Here is a 6,236-nt window from a genome sequence, read left to right on the forward strand (position 1 = left end):
TGGTGCTTCATTAAAGGTGACGTTGGTTAAGAAAGTGGGAGCCGTGGTTGAAATCAGCTGGAGAGAGCGAGTCAGACATCCCCGCTATACAAATTTTTTCCTATCCAGGGTAGGATGGCCATTCTCTGGACAGTTAGTTACATGTCTATGCCAGTCACATTTTCCATTTTATTCAAAACCTTAGAGCAGGGATCCCCAACCTTATGAACCCGTGAGCAAAGTCGAGAAGTTAAAGGAGTTGGGGAGAAACTCTAGCATGAAAAATGTTCTTGGGTGCCAAACAAGTGCTGTGATTGGCCATTTGGTAGCCCCTATGTGGATTGTCAACCTACATTGAGGCTCTGTTTGGCAGTACATCTGGTTTTTATACAACCAAAACTTTCCTCCAAGCCTGGAATTCAAAAATAATCACCTGCTTTGAGGCCACTGGGAGCAACATCCAAGGGGTTGGAGAGCAACATGTTACTCACGAGCTCCTGTTTCAGGATCACTGCCTTAGAGGCACATTTATCAAGGGTCGAATTTCGCATTCGCGAGTTTTTTTGTTTTTTTTAAACTCCCAATTCGACCAATTGAAATTTATTAATAAAATCTAATTTTCTCAGCACGGACTAATGGAATCAACTGGAATTGAATACGATTTGAATTAGAGAAACTCGAATGTCGGGAAGGCTGCAAACACCACCAAATTAATCCCTGGACCTCTCCCATTTATTTGTACAGTAACGCGACAGGTTTTAGGTGGTGAATAGTCGAATTTTGAATTCTTAAAGGCCCTTAGTATGATAAATCTCGGAAATTCAAATTAAAACTCGAATCGAGATTGGATAATTCACCATTCGAATTTGAGTTTTGACCAAAAAAAAGAAAATTTGAATTCTAAGTTTCACTTCTACCCTTAATGAATCTGCCCTTAGAGCATAGATGACTTTTACCATACCAAGTGAGGTTTTGACGAAAACACACAAAATTTAAAGAATTTTGATACAGGCTTGAGAAAGGGCCCAAAAGGTTGCCTAGTTTGTTGGCACAATAAACCACAAGATTCGGAGTGCTGCAGTGTGTGTTCTTTGGAGGTCTATGTGGGTCCCTGGCAGGCAGACAAGCAGCTTGCACCTGACGTTACAACAAGCGGATTGGTATAGTTGAGCATCGCCTGCATTGCATGGGGTTCAACACACAAATTTAGACACTGAAATAAGCCTGATTTGCTTCCCTCTCTGTGCTGACTGTGCTCTCGGTAAAAAATTAATTCTTATCAACTGTGTAGAACCAAATAATGTAAAATCCTCTTTTTTTTTTTTTTTTTTTTTTACCCTTTTGTGGACCTGAGAAACCAGGGATGTTCAGCATCTGACGGGGGGGGGGGGAGTCTGGGGCCCCACTTCGGCAACAGCAACCCTCCCCTCCCCCAGCATTCAACTCCTATTCTCGCGGCCGCAATAGGGGCTGGGTGGGAGGTCGGGGAATCACCCACTGGGTTTTCTCCTGGTCTCCCACTGGTAGGGTTGCCAGCTTTTCTGAAACATTTTACCGGCCAGTAGGGGTTGGTCCATGACGCAAAAGGAGGTGGAGCCACAGACCGTGCCTCAAAGGGGGAGGAGCAACATGTGTGATGGCCAGAAGGCTTAAAAAAAGGTATGGTCTGAGCGAATAGGGGCATGCCAAGGGTATTCTTTAAGGGTATTACAAATTCCCGGAAACTACATTGGCGGTAAATTTGTAGTCTCGGCCTTGGCAGGTGTTTTACCGGCTAGGCTGGTAAAATACTGGCTGGGTGGCAACCCTACCCACTGGCCCGGTCCAACCCTGGGGATGTTTGTAAGTAAGAAATTTATTTCTGACACCTCTAATCTTAAAGGACCAGTAACATCAACCTTTTTTAAAAAAAAATTCGTTAGTATACTACGGAAAAAAAATCCAACACGTATTAAACTTTAAAATCGCTAAGTCTTTAATTAGAAAAAACTTACCAAATCTCCGCTTGCGCTCCTCTTCAGAAAAGCCGACGATGCATGGTACGGCGCTCCATTTCTCCTCCCTGGCTACTGTATCTCCTATAAGGAAGGCAGGGAGGAGAAATCGAGCGACGCACGATGGATCACCCGATCGCCTTTTCTGAAGAGGAGCGCAAGCGGGGATTCAGTAAGTTATTTCTACGACAGCCCTGCTCCACAGCGATGCCCTATACGACAACCATTAACTGAGACTATCAAATATTCCATTAAATATGGATATTCAGAAACACTGGCAAATCCCTATAGAATTTCTATTATCAAGGAGCAGGTTGACGAGTGCGACTTCTTTTCTGTCACTTTCGGTCATTGTGTAGCTGCCGGCACGGGAAGGAATAGAACATCTCCTGTGTTTAGGAACAAAGCCGGATGCAGATTTACAGGCAATGACCAGGAAGGTGTTACAGACAGACAGATGCAGTGAACTATAGCAGGGGGACTGTTACCCCAATGTTTCTATATATCTGTAACCTTGTTATGAGCTAAGGGGGCCCAGCCTGAAGGCCAGTTAGGGGGAGATTTGGGGTGAGTGCTTATTTGTGCCCTGGGTACCCCTGGAACTATAGCAGGGTGACACCCCAATGTTTCTATATATCTGTAACCTTGTTATGAGCTAAGGGGGTCCAGCCTGAAGGCCAGTTAGGGGGAGATTTGGGGTGAGTGCTTATTTGTGCCCTGGGTACCCCTGGAACTATAGCAGGGTGACACCCCAATGTTTCTATATATCTGTAACCTTGTTATGAGCTAAGGGGGTCCAGCCTGAAGGCCAGTTAGGGTGAGATTTGGGGTGAGTGTTTATTTGTGCCCTGGGTACCCCTGGAACTATAGCAGGGGGACTGTTACCCCAATGTTTCTATATATCTGTAACCTTGTTATGAGCTAAGGGGGCCCAGCCTGAAGGCCAGTTAGGGGGAGATTTGGGGTGAGTGCTTATTTGTGCCCTGGGTACCCCTGGAACTATAGCAGGGTGACACCCCAATGTTTCTATATATCTGTAACCTTGTTATGAGCTAAGGGGGTCCAGCCTGAAGGCCAGTTAGGGGGAGATTTGGGGTGAGTGCTTATTTGTGCCCTGGGTACCCCTGGAACTATAGCAGGGTGACACCCCAATGTTTCTATATATCTCTAACCTTGTTATAAGCTAAGGGGGCCCAGCCTGAAGGCCAGTTAGGGGGAGATTTGGGGTGAGTGTTTATTTGTACCCTGGGTACCCCTGGAACTATAGCAGGGTGACACCCCAATGTTTCTATATATCTGTAACCTTGTTATGAGCTAAGGGGGTCCAGCCTGAAGGCCAGTTAGGGGGAGATTTGGGGTGAGTGTTTATTTGTGCCCTGGGTACCCCTGGAACTATAGCAGGGTGACTGTTACCCCAATGTTTCTATATATATGTAACCTTGTTATGAGCTAAGGGGGTCCAGCCTGAAGGCCAGTTAGGGGGAGATTTGGGGTGAGTGCTTATTTGTACCCTGGGTACCCCTGGAACTATAGCAGGGTGACACCCCAATGTTTCTATATATCTGTAACCTTGTTATGAGCTAAGGGGGCCCAGCCTGAAGGCCGGTTAGGGGGAGATTTGGGGTGAGTGTTTATTTGTACCCTGGGTACCCATGGAACTAACCATAAAGTGTAAGTGCCTTACATTGTAAGCTCCACTAGGGCTGATAAGAGCAACAACTGTAGAATGCTGCATAATGTGTCAGCCCTATATAAAAAGCTTTTATAACAACACCATTCCATTTCTACCTAAACCATATACCTGTACACACCAGGGTCCCATGACAGATCTTCTAAGCAAACCTGATTGTCGACTGGCCACATCCTCATCAACTCAGATTCTAGTGAAAACAGAACAAAAAAGTGACTCAAAAAGACTTTTCAACATATGCAACACTCAAAAGCTTTACCATTTCCACTATATGGTAAGAAAGATATAAAAAATGACAGTAAGTTTGATAGGTCCCTCTGGCGACCTTTGGAAAAGCTGACACTCAGAAGGCAGAGATGACAGTTGTGTCCTGGTGTATCATTCCAGTTCTCTATTACAGGTTAGAAGAGGAATGGTTCTAATCATTATCGTCATCCTTTCCATATCTCCAATCCATTTTTACTTTAATATACGAGTACCTTCCCTGGGGAGGTTTTTTATTTTATTTCGTTGGCTGCTGGAAGAAACCTGGCTGCTCTAAGGATGTTGTATAGCTAATGTACAGTGATTTTTTTTTATCTTTTAAGGGATCCTGTCATGGGAAAACATGTTTTTTCAAAATCCATCAGTTAATAACGCTGCTCCAGCAGAATTCTGCACTGAAATCCGTTTTTCGAAAGAGCAAACTGATTTTTTTATATATAATTTTAAAATCTAACATGGGGCTAGACATATTGTCAGTTTCCCAGCTGCCTCAGTCATGTGACTTGTGCTCTGATAAACTTCAGTCACTCTTTACTGCTGTACTGCAAGTAAAGCTGGCCATAGATGTTGAGATTTTTAAAAGATCAGATCCTGATCGTGAGACCACGATCTTCTCGGAACGATCGTACGAATTGACCATCAACTAAAAAGACCAATTTGGCAGGAAAACAAAGGGGAGCTGCCTGCTTGGCCCTGCAAACATAGAGAGATTGCACTGGGACCGACAAAGATTTTTTGACCTGGCCGATCAATTTCCTGACAGATGGCGGCCGAAAAATCGTAAGATGTACGATCGTTCGAATCCCACTAACCGCACGATAATTTCGAAGGATTGGTCGGACTTCCCTAAAAACGGTTGTTCGGCATCTTAAGATTTTTTGGCCGACATCTGTCAGGAAATTGATCGGCCAGGTCAAAAAATCTTTGTCGGTCCCAGTGCAATCTATCTATGTTTGCAGGGCCAAGCAGGCAGCTCCCCTTTGTTTTCCTGGCAAATTGGTCTTTTTAGTTGATGGTAAATTCATATGATCGTTCCGAGGAGATTGTGGTCTCACATTCAGGATCTGATCTTTTAAAAATCTCAACATCTATGGGCAGCTTTAGAGTCATTAGATATCGCCCCCTCTTTTCTCTCCCCAGCAGCGTATCAGCAGAACAATGGGAAGGTAACCCAATAGCAGGTCCTTAACACAACTGGCAGTTAGGCAGGTAACAAAAGTTAAAAGGTTGAACTTGATGGACGTGTGTCTTTTTTTCAACCTAACTTATTATGTTACTTCAAGATAACAGCTGCCTGGTGGATCTAAAAACAACACTCAATAGTAAAAATCCAGGTCCCACTGAGACACATTCAGTTACATTGAGTAGGAGAAACAACAGCCTGCCAGAAAGTAGTTCCATCCTAAAGTGCTGGCTCTTTCTGAAAGCACATGACCAGGCAAAACGAGAATGAGAGATCAGGACCTCTCCACAGGCACGGAAGCAATCAGGAAAGACGGATCCACTAATTCCACTGGCATATAGATCTTATATGATCACTCTTTAGTAGTAGCACATATAGATGTTCTCCTTGCACTTTAATTGGTTCTATCACAAGACAAGTGTAGGCCTTGGTCCCAGTTACCAATGCAAAGGTACCAAAGCACAGAAAGTGTATCGGGAAGATGAAATGGCAAGTTCCAAAAGAGTTTCAACATAGAATCTCAATGTACGTCTCCTGGTCCATGTTTACCCTCTCCAGCTTGGGCTCCACATAGGGTTTAAGAACCAATGAATCATATTTTGTATTATTTTCATTGTGTAAAAGTGAACATTTTTTATCTCGGGGGGCCAGTTTCAGTGGTTCATTCAGATCCACAGTCTAAAAACATTTTTTTTTTAACCATCTACAGGGATTTGAAGAAATGAGTCCTGGTAGAAAAGCATTATACAAGCGAGATATTAAGCAGCGTTTCCCCCAATGTGCGCTATGGAAGGAGGGCTGCTTTCTTCCCGTTTCTGCTTTGACATGCCTGAACACTCTTGTAACCACACAATTACGTCGCTTCTAATTTTATTCTTTCAAACGTATCTTTTAACCGTAACTTCACATTTCCAGGGTTGAAATTAACTTTTCACACTGGCGCGCCATCTGCATGGGAGTGAATGGAATCCTAATCTGAAGACAAAGTAGGATTGTGGGAACCCCAATTAAAGCAGCGGGGCACATCATATAATGCATTGCCGTATTCCAAAATTCCAGTTCACGAATGAAAAACCCTTTGTGTTTTGATTTGGTAAGTGATTCTGCTGTAAAAAAAAAAAAAAAA

Source organism: Xenopus laevis, chromosome 4L (genome assembly GCF_017654675.1).
Source record: "Xenopus laevis strain J_2021 chromosome 4L, Xenopus_laevis_v10.1, whole genome shotgun sequence".
In the NCBI taxonomy this organism is placed as follows: domain Eukaryota; kingdom Metazoa; phylum Chordata; class Amphibia; order Anura; family Pipidae; genus Xenopus; species Xenopus laevis.